General features: G+C 32.4%; 1 protein-coding gene across 2 annotated transcripts in view; it reads right to left on the bottom strand.

Moving 5' to 3' along the window:
• The window catches only part of LOC148621578 (C-X-C chemokine receptor type 1-like), a 33833-nt gene extending 21292 nt beyond the window's left edge, over positions 1–12541 (bottom strand). The window contains exons 1-3 of one of the 2 annotated variants that reach the window (XM_088576095.1): positions 12389–12503; positions 6592–6660; positions 4785–4834 (exon numbers count right to left, since the gene is read on the bottom strand). The gene's annotated coding sequence lies outside the window, so the exon portion shown is untranslated. Of the gene's footprint in view, positions 1–4784; positions 4835–6591; positions 6661–12388 lie in introns of both variants that reach the window. The other variant, XM_088576094.1, reaches the window with a different exon arrangement.
• Between the last annotated feature and the right edge of the window lie 2409 nt (positions 12542–14950).

Here is a 14950-nt window from a genome sequence, read left to right on the forward strand (position 1 = left end):
GCTGAACACTTTTACCTACATCAGAATTCAGCTAAACCTAACAGTTTATGAGATACATGTGAAAACTACTGTCTGACCCCTATGTTCTATTTTTAGTAACGGTGGCCATGTTTTCAACAAATCAACGATTCCCACATCAGTTCTATGCAGGATACCCCAAAGAACATTAATACCAAGTTTGGTTATAATTAGTCAAGTAGTTTCAAAAGAGAAGAGTTTTGTATAATTGATAACAACTACGGATGATGACGACGGACGCCAAGTGATGGCAATAGCTCACATGGCCATTGGCCAGGTGAGCTAAAAAAGCAATGCCAACAATAGAACTCTGCATTCAAAAATCAACACTTTAAACCAAACTTAAATAATATTGGCTAAGAAAATTTATGTTAAGTTCAAGAATCCCCTCTTCTACCCCACCCTCTTTTACACTCATCCAAACGTTCCTTATTTGGTAGGGAATTTTGTGGATCAATTTCATAAAGATCAACATATTTATACTACAGTTAAATTCAATACCAGGTAAATGAAACCCTGAGAGGTGACTGTTTTTGGACCTTTTTAGCCATAATCAATAAATTTTTCAGGTTATAAAGGTTAACCCCTAAAATGATTTAAGCCTTTCTTTTGTGAGGCTGGAAACCCCAAATAGATGGCTGTTCATGGTCTCCTTTTGGCCCCTTAAATTATCTTTTCATGATTAGGACAACCTTTTGTGGTAAGGAATCTATTTAATCATAGATCCATGTGCTAGAACAAAGATGACAACATTACTAATACATTATTATACAAATGAATTTTTTTCCAGTCATATGAAAATAGTTTGTGTATGTGTACATTATATAAAAAATGCTGCCTTGAAGCCAGATTTAGCACTTACAGTTTCAAACCAGGAAAAATAATTAATTATGAAATTATGAAATGTTCAAAGTTACAATTTAAAAATCTACCTTTTATTGACTACTTACAGTAAAATAGAAAATAAGTTTCATGTCATAAACAAACAAGTACACTAAATAGAAACATAAAAAGGAAGTCAAAAACTAGGTCATTGTTAAGTCCTGTAAAAAATAACAGGTACCTAGCTTTACAAATATCTTTCTATATTTTAAGACTTTATTTTATGTAGATGTTTAATTGACAACTAATGATTCAGTAAAAATGTTAACTGTTACCCTTTTCTGCATTTTATATAAAATACTGTAAGTTGATTCTAATTTGTGTTTATAGACCATTGAAGTGCCTGGGTCCATTTAAATATATTAACAATGGATTTCTATATAAAGTTGGCATGCTTAAAAATGGTAAACATAAAAAAAATAACACAAATATAACTTTTTACCTGAGATAAATGAGTAAGTTATTTTGTCATTTTTATCCATCCATTGTTAACTGAGAGTATCATTATCACCATTCAGGCTGTCAGTGCAATATGTACAAATCTGAAGTTCATTCTATGACCTTGATGGTTTGCCAACACAGATAAAAATGAGACTTATTTGCATTTCACTTTTGACCAGTCTGGAGTATTGCTGTTGTTTTTTTGGAAGATTTTCAACTATAAACCAGTAAAATTATTGTACCAGTATATGTTATGTTTATCTTAAATGTCTAGAAATGGACAAAATCCAATTGTGCATGAATTAGACACATGCTAACATTTCTACAGACTTGTACTCCCTGGCTAAAAAAAAAAAGCTCTACAGGGTTCAGTTTAATACAAACACAGATGTCAAACAACAAGTTGGGACATTAAAACTTGATACACCTGTGAATTTTGATTGTGATTTATTGTTCAACACAGTTTAAGCTTCTGCCCAGAATGAAAGTGGTAAAAAACTTAAAATTTGTATTGGTAGTCAGACATACGAAAAAAGAAAATTTTACATAATACAGGCCATCCTTCAATACTTTCCTCCATAAAGATCAATGTACTCTTATTCAAGTTTCTGCCCTAGAATTATGTCTGTTTTAGGCCTCTTTGGCCCTTTTTCCTACTTGGTTCAAGTCACAATCCCAAAAGTCAATTCAAGCATTTCTTTGTACAGTAGGTAAGACACCCTTATACAATTTCAAAGAGATCCATCTGCTAATACTCAAGTTATGGTCTAAACATACGGAAAATTTCTTATTTTTGGCCCTTCATTCATAAATACATGTTCATGTAATTCAAGCCACAAACCCTAAAATTAAGTACAGTCATTGATCCATACACTTCAAGTTATTGTACAAGGAACAAATTAAAATTTCTTGCTTTTTGTTATTGCAATTCAATGTTATCCCTATCAAATTTAAAAATCGAAGTGAATCAGGCTTTGTTGCTTGGGGTATAAATGTTTAAGCTGCTATGATATTTATTACCACTGCTAGATAGAGATCCTGCCATATTTGTTGCCGTTGTCTGGCCATGACTTTTTGTTTCACTGAAATGTAGCCACTCAAGGATAAACTCTAGACATAATGTCTGTTTTGAACATATTCATGGACAAATCCATAATCCAAAAGAGCAGTGCATATATGTATAAATATATGGAAGAAGTCAAGTACATTTGTGTACAAAACAATTAAAATCTTCCATGTAAAAAAAAATGTAGAAAGCCGTTAGTAGTTTATACATGTACTATGTATGAAGTATTAGTTTGATAATTTCCTGATTCTGTTTACTATCAGATATTTTAATCAGGTTTATACAGGTATGATTTAGATTTCTGTCACCTTACAACAAGTAAGTTGACCATGAACAGATTATATATCTAGTAGCCATAGTACTTTTAAACATGTGGATGTCTTCAATGAAATTTGTTTGAATAAGAGAAGATTTCTATACCTAGTCCCATTTAACTACAGGTGGTCTAAAACTGGGACAGTACATATAATTTGAGTGTAGCATGAACAATTTTCTTTAATAATGTTAAAGTATTAACTTCAAGTTTCTCTTAGTCCAGATACAAGTTGGTTTTTGTAATTTGATTATGTTTGGCAGGGTATTATATCTGTGGAACTTTTAAACCAAACTTCTCAATTTAAAACCATTTTAATGCGTCAAGAACTTTAAACTCTACAAATATTTTCTTTAAAAAAAGTCAACTTTTAAATCAGCTGAGCTGTTAAACAGGCATTTGTAAGAACTTAACCTAAGACTTAACAGTTAAGTCTTAGGTTAAGTTCTTACAAATGCCTGTTTAACAGCTCAGCTGATTTAAAAGTTGACTTTTTTTAAAGAAAATATTTGTAGAGTTTAAAGTTCTTGACGCATTAAAATGGTTTTAAATTGAGAAGTTTGGTTTAAAAGTTCCACAGATATAATACCCTGCCAAACATAATCAAATTACAAAAACCAACTTGTATCTGGACTAAGAGAAACTTGAAGTTAATACTTTAACATTATTAAAGAAAATTGTTCATGCTACACTCAAATTATATGTACTTGTAAATGTAATGGTCACATTGTAAACTAGTATCAATTTTTTTTTCTTTTACAAGATAGCAAAAAATAAATGATCAGAAATTCTTATGGTTCCAAAGTCCTATTTCAAATTCCTATTAATATTGTGATAATAGGTACGCTACATTGTTTGAAATTAACACGAACCCACTGGCCAATGGCCCCTAAAACAGTCATGGCGAAATTTGTCAGACTTTTAGCTGCCAGTCCGGTAAAATTTGTGCGATTTCCAGACCAGATGTCTGGTACGTTTTTTTTTTTATTAGACACCTCAACCGGACCTTATGGTTTAAAGATGGCATCTGAATCAAAGCAAATTTAAATTGGATTAGCAAAATGATTCTGGCATTAGTATATAATAGGGACTCCATCCCTGGAAAGCCCTTTAACAGGAAGCTCACTGATGCAGAGGTTAAAGCTCGTCAACAGGAATATAAGGAAAAATGTAAAACGTAATTACAAAAACGCAATGTAAAATTCTTGGTTTTTTTTGGTCCTGCAGATAATTGTTCAGTCCAGCAGATTTTGTAAGGTTGCTAGACCAAATGTCCAACAGGTTGAAAAATGATTTGGCCAGGTTTTCCAAAATATGGTGTGGACTAGTAAATTTCCACTGTAATTGTAAAGAACTATACATATTGGCTACAATGCCAAAATTTTATGTTTAAACCCTGCATTATTATAAACTTTACATTGATATGTTTAAACAATTTCTAATGCACTTTATCATTCCCTTTTTTTTCCTAATCTAAATCTACGGTAACATCATAATCAGGGTCAATTTCTTCATTCTATATGGTTCACAATAATATAAACATTCTGTAGTAACATTAATTTCTGTAGGATTAATATTTTTGTTTTTTTTTATTATTCAAAGCTGATTTCACAAGGATAATTGTTTATGGTTTTAAAATTGAGAAAAATTGTATACTAAATTTATGGGAGTTTGAGTGATTACTTCCTATGACAAAGTAATAATTGATTCCTGCATAAGATGGGTAAAACAAAAATTCATAAATTTTTTGGAAGTGTAACAGTACGTTGGGTTTTCTTATTTTGTTTCTTTTAATGACAATTAAACAAAATGTTCTCTTAGTACATTTCAAATATACCAAAATGATTTTCCTGTAAAAAAAAGAAAAAAAAACAGTGTGGATGCTATGTTAAAAAGTTGTCCAAGACTTTATAGTTCAATGTACATGTACATGTTATAACCATCTACAGAACAAAATAATTCTCCAATGAATTATTCATTAAAATAAACAATAAAATGATGAAGTACAAATGAACATTTAGAATTTAGAAAGAGTAAATAGTTTTAAAATAATTATAAACTTACTGCAATAGGCTTTTAAAATCAGCTGTCCATTTTGTCATCAAGTCATTTCCCTGTAATGAGAAAATTACATAATGATTACTATTTATACAATAACAAATCCAATGTAATAACTGGTTAGCCACCCCAGAACAGCCCATATCAGCCAATAATCATCGTCTTGTCCAACCTACTACTATGGCAAGCCATTCAAATTTTACTCACAAATGCATTAGAACATGATATGCCCTACTATGGCTACAATGCAGATGCACGTGTCTAAATGACTGAAGGCTATATTATTTATCTACTCAATAATGACTAGGCAGTAAGATGATTCTTAGCTCATTACTCCTTAGCTCTTCTTAAAACCATGTGATAGCAGTGATAGGGGTTACAGAGAACTACACACCATTTATCACATTTCAGGTGAAAATGTCTCATTAAAACCAAAAATTTTCACAACAAATGTTTAGGAATGGCTCATCAAAATTCTGTAGATCACTAAAAATGTCCACTTTTCAAAATACCACGTCAAAGGCAATCAGTTTTAATAAAGCATCTAAGATTATTACATGACCATTTATATGCATTTAGAAGTCCCAAGAGTTTGTAATCCTTAGCTGCATTAATGTTTATCTAATACTACAAAGTTCATACCCCTGTATGATCAATGTGTGCAATGTACTACAGACAGGGCACAGTTTATAATGATAACACTTCGAATTTGCCTATTAACTTTTTCTCAATTGAAAATGTCAAAGTCAACGTACATGTATATGTACATGTATATGCACAGAAAATTCTGAGCAAGTGAAATCTGAGGTCATTGCATGTGTGCTGGAACAAAACAAATTTCAGTTAATCATTCTTCCTTGGGAAATATACAATGAATCTCTATGAACTTTCACATAAACATCACAAATACTGTGAATAAAAATATACAAAAACTTTTCTGATCTTCCATATTACTGGTGTTTAAAAAGAAATGACACTATCCATACATTTTTGAAAGTAGACATGTCATTGGCCAAAGAAAGTATCACCTCAAAAATAGCACTGCAGAGACCTGTTAATGATGAAACATCACCAACCATTTTTGACACAGCAACTATACCACAACACAAGAACATATACAGAACTCAAACAACATTACCATTAATGTCTTTGGAAGTGGTCAATAAATAGGACACAGTTGTTCAATACTTAATCTTGGCCTGAATTTCAGACAACTTTTCATCAAAGATTCAAGGCTAAATCTCTTAACTAACATCTGTGCATATTTTCAGAATAAAGATCTAGAATGAAGAAATCAAATATAGGGAGAACAACACAAAATTGCATATTGGAATTTTAATGAGGCTGTAGAGTACAAAGGTTTAAGTTATGGAGACCATATTGATAGATATATCACTTTATAAATGTTTGATGACGTCCTAGGTACCAGTAGACTAGGGATACTTTGTCTGTGGACCAAGTTCTTCCACATTTCAAACTTTGTATAATAAAAGTTTATACTGTAGTCTTTATATTTTATTGAAAAAATAACCATTAATTAACATATCCTTCGGCCAATACTTCCAAAATATTGCTGAGCCGGGAAGTAGCAACACTCCAAAAAGGCTTAATACTTTTAAGCACATCAGATATGAAAAGCTATCTTAACTTTAGATACATATTTTGTTTTTTTTATGAAGAGTCAAAAACAGCTTCAAGTCAAAAAATAATAAAGGGAACCAAGATTCTAGCGGAAATCAAATTTAAGAATGAAATCCAGGGGCAAGGACCAGACATGGAAAACAGACACACAAAACAAAGAACATAAACTAACCATAATATCGTAGTGATGACCAATCTTGTAGCAACGTATCCCTTTTCCACAAGCTTAACTATAAGAAGTCTAGCGAAATAAAAAAAGTTTGAGTAGTAAGTAATATGTTCAAGTCAACAAATGTACATTTACACTGTATGTAGAAACTGGTAAAATTTAATACATTATTACATATATGTACATGAATTTTTTTTTTATCATATACATTTGTATACAGTACGGAACATTTACAGAAATAGATGTAATCAGGGTACGAAAATCTCTCAAATTTTAACCAGCCCTGAATACAATTTTTCAATATATTTACTATATGGCTACATATTTTTTTTCTAAAATTAGCCAGCCCTGCCAAAAAATAGCCAGTCTCAGGCTGGCGGGCAGGCTACTTTTTCTAACTGATGTAATATGTAAGAACATCTGTATCAGAAAATACTATTACATGTGCATCATATTGAAGATCTTGCATATCTAATTATCTCAAATTAAGATTTATTTTATTAAGAAACTGACATTTACAACATCAGACAAACACGCATATGGTTGGCCTATCAGGATCACTCAATAAATAAGAAATTTTCTTTGCAAAACAAGACAAAAGCAGCATATTGTTTTAGTGGGCAGAGATGACAAATACAATTTTTCATAATGGAAGACCATCTGGGGTTGTTTTTCCCACCATCCTTTTCTAAATAAAATGTCACAGAAAAGCTACAAGTGCAATTTATACCTGGTATACTTTGGACAAATATAATGGCTAATGCCTTATAAGTGAGTAATTCGTCTGGGAGATAAGATATGATCTTTTTTCACTGTTTTCAAATTTAACAGTATCAGCTGTTATTCTCTGTCATAATAAGCATTAGCAATTTTTTGAATGGTAAACACATGCATTACAATTTATGAAGTGAAGAATAATCCAAAAATATATCACAGGCTATCCCTCTCTCCGTTTGGATGTTTTAAGAAATAAATCATGGAAACTCCATTTTATCATTGTTTTACCACAGGTTGGCCATTTATGTTGTATTGTTTTACCCCCAAACAATAGCGTGGTTTTTAATAACCACATACAAATGTAAATGGCCAGCCTGTGGAAACAAACCCCTGTGATCCAAACACATCATCATCAAAACCTCTTGTCACATGTAAAGAACTGATGTTTTACTTATGTTGCTACATGACCTATATGTACCTTCATACATGTACATTAGTACACGTATTTCTACAACACAAATTTCAAGAAATTTAAAGGAATTAACTCTAGGAGGTATGATGTTACTATAAACCATCTGACCATCAGTCTACATTTATAAGTACAAAAAAATGTACATGTTCACCCATTTGTATCTCCCTCAGACAGTGATACTATTCCCATACATTCATTTATGAATTTCAAAAACAACAATAAAATTATAAATATTCAAGATACTGTGAACCAACTCTTTAATACCCACGACGACTTTTTTTAGTACTTTTGCCATGAAGAAAAACATTTTGAAAAGTCCTTGAATTATTAAATACCTAAATAACATGTAAGAGGAAGAGTACATGTATATGGCAAAATTAAATAGTTGTGAAAATGAATCAACATCCTTAAACCCAAATATAAATACATGCAAAAATATCCACGAAATAAAATGGTGTACAGTAACCTTTACCAATGCAGTGTTTTTCTGAAGTCAATGTAGCCAGAGTTGCATGTAGAAATAGTAGCATGCCTGTCAGCCTGAGACTGGCTATATTTTGATTGATTGATTGTTGGGGTTTAATGCCCCAGCAGCAATATTTCAGCTATATTTAGGCGAGGCCATTTTTTGGCAAGGCTGGCTAATTTTAGCAAAAATCTAAATAGCCATATAGTAGATATATTGAAAAATTGTAATCAGGACTGGCTAGAATTTGAGTGAGTTTCCTACCATGATGTAGCACTGAGCTGCATGAAAATGTCAATATATATGCATGTACGCAGGTTAGAATATACAATTTGTACACGTACTACAGTACTGATATTGCACTAAAATTTCTGGGAGAAACCTTAAAGAGAACCAGTCTTTGCAGGACTCAAACTACTAGATCATTTTGGCGAAATAGTGGTCCTAGTGTTGCTCACAACATCAATAAAAGCTTTACAGAGCACAGCATGATGCAACTGCATTAGACAAACCTTGAACAGTTAGGGCATGTGTTGACACAAAAATAATAGCTTTTGACACTTAAGCATAAGGAATTACATTTCATTGTGAACACAACAACTGGTAAGGACAATTTGAAATTCAAATAAAAGTTTTCCAAGTCAAACCAAAAACAAAAAAGTTGATTTTTTTGGGTGTGGTCCCTTTCACTCCTTACAACTCGAAAATCACAAGTGATATCTGTAATCTGCTTGAAAAAAGTAGGCAGGAATTTTCATAGGGAATCCAATACCAAAATAATTTTAATATTGGACAAAAAATAAAGTAGATTCTTTGGGAATGTTGCCCCTTTGATCCCTTATAACTCGAAAATGGTCCATAACACATCAAATCTGCTGATATATTTGTTTAAAGAATTAAATAAGGAACACAATACAACAAAAGGCCCCCAGGAGCCTGAATCCCTCACCTGGTTGAATTTTGCCTTTCAAGGGCAATGAATTTAACAAGAAGTTGACCAACAATTTTGACTCAAGAACAATATGGTAGGACTTAACATTAATAATAGCAAAAACCTTGAAAAAGGGCTATAACTCCAATATGGCTTAAGGGATTAAAATGAATATTTTTACGCAGATAGATCTTAACATGCTAAACACTTTTACTCTGTCAGAATTTAGCTTAACCTAACAGTTTTGGAGATATATGTGAAAAACTACTATCTGACCCCTATGTTCTATTTTTAGTAACGGCAGCCATGTTTTTTTCACGGATCAAAAATCCCCACATCAGTTCTATGCAGGATAAACCAAGGAACAATCACACCAAGTTAGTGTCAGAGGAGAAGAGTGTTGAAAAATTCTTAACGACGATGGAAGCCAAGTGATGCCAATAGCTCCAGTGATTTTCCTACTGTTTTTGGGGCCCGGGGCCCATGCAATTGGGGAAAAAAATGCATGTAAAATTGCTAATTTGGGAAATGATATATAAATGAGAAACACTACTGTTCCCTCAGTATGGAAGAGTGCAGATCTCCTTTGGAAGACAATTTGGATACAACAGAGAAAATTTTATACATGTACATTTCTCATCAAAAATTCATCTTCATAATATACATGTATATTGTTTTTCTTTTTCATTAGTTTCAAACATTAATAAAACATTTGTCATTTGAATCATTTAATAGTATACCAAAATTTAAGTTTTCTTTCATGTTGATTTTTTAAGCCAAATGAATCACATTTGCGATATTTAGCACTATCAGCTGCGCTCAGCTTTTTTTTAATAGAACTTGCAATTATGAGACATCGCCACGCCATGTTTTCCTTTTTTTAGTTCCCTTCAAGCTCAACGATGACACAGAATCGAATAGACTGCAATGCAGTCATAATGTCACTGATAGTATGAGGAAAACTATCGAAACATCCCAAAAGATATGATACGGAAGAAAGAAAAAACAACATGATCGCCATCTCGAGGCAACCGGACGTCTATCGACAATTGGGAATTTTACAACCAACAATTGGAATTTTTAGAGCCTTTGGCCAGGTGAGCTAAAAAGAAGTATCAAAAATGGATGGAAAACAAACATTCTACATGGGTTTTGATAAATCACCTATTTTTACCCTCTTTGGCCCTTAATTCTTAAACGGTAGCCCGGTAAGGGCCACAAAACTCCAAACTAAATATGAACCTTCCTTTAGTGGTTACTAAAATCATATCAAAATTTCCTAACAATTGGTCAACCACAACTTAAGTTATTGCACAAAAAAGCAAGTGTCTTCAAGCGACGACGACACAGCCGCAAGAACAGCCCCATACCAATGATATGACCACAAATCAGAAGAACAGTCTATATGGGTTTAAATGAAACACCTATTTTTACACTTTTTTGGTCCATTATTCTAATATAGTCAGGTACAAAAACTCCATATTAAACATGAACCGTTTTTTAGTGGTAAGTAAAATATCAAAATTCACTAACCATTGGTCAACCCCAACTTATGTTATTGCACCAAAACCAAGTGTCTGAGGACGACTACAACAGTGCCATACCAATATATGACTGCATCCCTTCAAGAAAAAAAACTTAATATCTTCGAGAACATTTTACATATTAAGTTAAAACAAGTATTTAATCGGGTTTTTGTAACAACATTCAATACAGAACATTGAATAAGCATTCCCCACTCCACCTTACCCAAAATAGATGTTTTATTGGTTTTTAACACTTTCTACAAAGTGTATGTATGACACATTTGTATATCTACACTTAATCTCTTAAGAAAAAAATAAGAAATGCCAATATCTGTTAATAGATATTTACATGTACATGTATATTTCCAAATGATTTTTTTATTTCCCTAGACAGTACAGGCTTTGGAATGAGTACATGTGCATGAAAATGTACAATGTACAATTGTACATGTACATATTTATTCATGAGGACATTAGTTTCAACAAAAAATGTATATTGATTTACTAACTTCAGATGAAAACGGAAAGTGAAGTTAATACAGTCAATGTTCTGCACAAATATTTACATGTATTATCTGTTAAATGTGTAACTGTGGTTACAAAATGATCAAAGATATGCAAAGCATTGGGTTACACCCTACAGGTTACAACAGCCCAATTATGTCTACTCAGTATTCAGCCAGATCTTTACCCCAACATGCAGCCCAGTGGAAAATACAGAAACGTTCACGACTGGTGGATAATAAAAAAGATATTTTCATGAAAAAATTGTAAGAACAGTAAGGAACCAAAAGTATCGAATATGAATGCTAGCAGCCCATACATGTGTATTTTACGGAGCACTTAAGGCTTAGGATGGCTACTGAAAAAATGATGTTTGAAAAAGTATCCCCCTTTTTGAACCTTAATTTACGGGCAGAAACGCTGCATGACATGGTGGTTCTTATTTCAAAATTTAAAAGCTATATGGGTGTACTTTAGCAACATGGCTTTAGATTAGAGAAATTTAACCCAGATCTATTTTTAGATTTAAGTGGAAGTGAGGAACCCCCATACGGATATTGTGTTGTGAATAATTGCGCTCTTGTATCCTACAAAAAATCATGGTATATTCATGACCTACATTGCGAAACCAGACATTTTTGTGAATCAGTCACAATGTGGTCTATTCTTGACAATTAAAACTGATACTTTTAATAAACACAACTCTTGACCTACATACAATGTTTATACATGTATGCTTGTTCAAAAATTTCCATTTAGAAAGAATAGAATTTAAATCCATGATGTTACAATTGAAGTACGTTGTAGATGTATCTTACGGTGGTTCAAATTAGCCATGTCCTAGGACCGAGACCCTCAACTTCAGAACTTAGAAATTCCTTGAGCTTCATTCCTCTTCATTGACACTTCATTCAGTATCTTTAGCTATTATAACTGCTGATTATGCAAACCACGACCTACACACACACGTGCATGAAGACTATTTTGAAACACAACATAAAACATTCATTAATATTAATATATCGGTAGCCGGCCGAGGCTCGTTCACACCTGGGATGTAACCATTACAACCACGAGGATAGGCCTATTACTGACATTTTATCATGTTTTTCAATAAGATGTGAAAATGAAATATATTCATGCAACAAAACAGATTAAAACTGAAAGTAATCTTAAAGTGTTACCTTATCAATTCGTAAAGCACTCTCATTCCAAACTGTTTATGCAAGTATTTGCCACTTTTTTGGAAAGATTATCCTCCTCTCACAACTGATCTTGTTTTGAATGTCATGCGTGTTGACCCAAAATGTAAATACTACAGATAGTTGTACGCTTGCGTATTGACACTACTAACCAGAAACCAGGCCAATATTGTTTACCTAATACAACCTAATTTATAAATGCGTTTAAAGAAGGATAACTCTAAACTTATTGAAACTTGTAAATATTTAGTACAGCTTTACAGCTAGTTGAAATAGACTAGTTCCAATTTCAATACAAATTTAGGTAGAGTACATATAATTTAAGGAAGTAGACCTAGGATAAGGAACACAACCCTTGGGACACCCCAAAATGTGTAACCCGTACCCGTACCAAATTCCCCGTACCCAAATCGCTGATTTTTCTATTGTTATTAGAATTTTATACTGAAACTTGCTCGATCCTAAAGTTCTGAATGGTGTTTTAAATCAATTGAAGTTAGTTGTAAACATTTGTGATATTTTCAAATTCAGTCTATTTTATGTTCTCAAAAGTCCCGAAATGTGTAACCCGAAGTTACCGTATCAAAATATTAATTGTTTATTTCTCACTTTCCAGTTCGAATTTTACGTTTTTCTGGAAAAAAAATTCAGAGGTTAAATCTTCACTATCAGAAAGCCCCGTTAATTCGCCTTGAAATTGAACACTAACAAATAGGCTTCTGGAACAGGGTTATGTTTTAACAAGATTGAAGTCATCGCTACAGAAATTTTATGGTCGTCATCATGAACTCGTGGATCGTTATGGTGTATCCACCAGCACCATGAAAACTGATTTATTCAAAGGGTCATTGTTTTCCTTTCCTAGTTTGCCTACCCCGGACTTTATTTTTTATGAGCAACTCGGCGGGTGTTTCTAGAAAAGCAGAGGACGCTTACCCTACCGGTGCATCTGGTCCATGCTCCTGTTTTAGTGGAGTCCGAGTTGCTCATTTGCTTTTGTTACTTTGTATGTATGACTATAGTTACTTTATGTTGTTTGTTGTGTATGTCTGTTTTCCATGTCTGGTCTTTGTCCCTGGATTACATTCTCTTTGGAAAAGTTTTGAAGAGAAATGTCAGAGTTAGAATTCTATACCGTCCATTAGCACGAACCCCCGTAACAACACAGAATGGAAACAATCTTATCGACGATGAAAAAGAAAGTCTCATAAATAGAATCTGTTGCGATTTTCGCCCTTGAATATTTAAATAATATTATGGTGTTCTATATGGAAAATATGTAATAAAATTGTACATGCATGTATAACAAAAGTACCTAACTTTGATTTTGCCTACGGGAATTTGGGGTTACACAATTCGGTATTTTAAAAAAAAATTGAAAATCAAATAAAATTCAAATTTTCGAAAAATAATTTAAAAACCATTGATGCAAGCATAGCCATCATATCATTTTGTAAATTTTACAAATTATCAGGTGGAAGAATCGCGTAATAACGATGAAATCACCAAAAGAGTATTTGGGGGAAAAGTTGGTACGGGTACGGGTACGGGTACCAATTCCATGCCAAATTAGAGAATAAATTCCTTGTGTCGTTTGAAAATTTTGTAATTGAATGGTTTTACGAGCTTATGGTATTGAAAACCTTGGAGTAGTAATTTCTAGGTTATATACAGATTTCTTTCGTTAAAATTCGGAACATTTCTAACATCATACGAACTTAGAAATCATTTACCGAAAAAAAATAATATTTCATTTATAAAATAACAAGTACTATCTTTAAATAAAGATAGAAGACGCAGTAAAATTTTGCTCTGTTAATAACTTCTAAGTTTCTACACTTCTTTTAAGATTATAACACATGGCACGCAATTTCAAATTTTAATAAAGATTTTCCGAACGCCACTAAGTTATTAGTATTTGACCAATCGTACGCGGAAAACAGAATTGCGATCAGGTGACTTGCGTTTCCATAGAAGAGCGTCCTTAAGGTCAAAGGGTAAAAAGCGAAACTATACCGGTGGTACATTTAGGACACACAAAATTTTAATTTTCCCGCAAATAAGTCGAGCACTGGACTTAATATGACAAAAAAAAAATACACCATTAAAAAGTATGAAAGGCTTTAGAAATACTCAATGGATTTCCATGAAATGAATTTTGTCATAAAATATACACCATTGTTGATGTATATAATAAATTTTATGCTTGTTTTTTTTTTTAATTCTAAGTATTGATTTTAACAGTTTAAAAACATGCTTCAAACTCTCGTCACTCAAGATAATATTGTGAGATTTCATGAGATTCCAATCCCTGTTATTTAAGTCCCTGATATTATGAACAAAATCATTGTCGGGATTTTTATCAGTCGAAAAAAAAACATGCCCTGTTGCTAAAATAAGAACATGGGGTAAAAGCATTGGACATTGCAATTAGCTTTAACCTGATACATGATAATCATCATATTGTTCAGGATTATGTTAGTTATAATTGACCAATTGTTTTGAAATCTTGATATATATTAGTAACCACTAGGAAGGTTGGTG

Source organism: Perna viridis, chromosome 3 (genome assembly GCF_037379345.1).
Source record: "Perna viridis isolate PV_CMFRI_1.1 ecotype Kerala chromosome 3, ASM3737934v1, whole genome shotgun sequence".
Classification (NCBI taxonomy): Eukaryota; Metazoa; Mollusca; class Bivalvia; order Mytilida; family Mytilidae; genus Perna; species Perna viridis.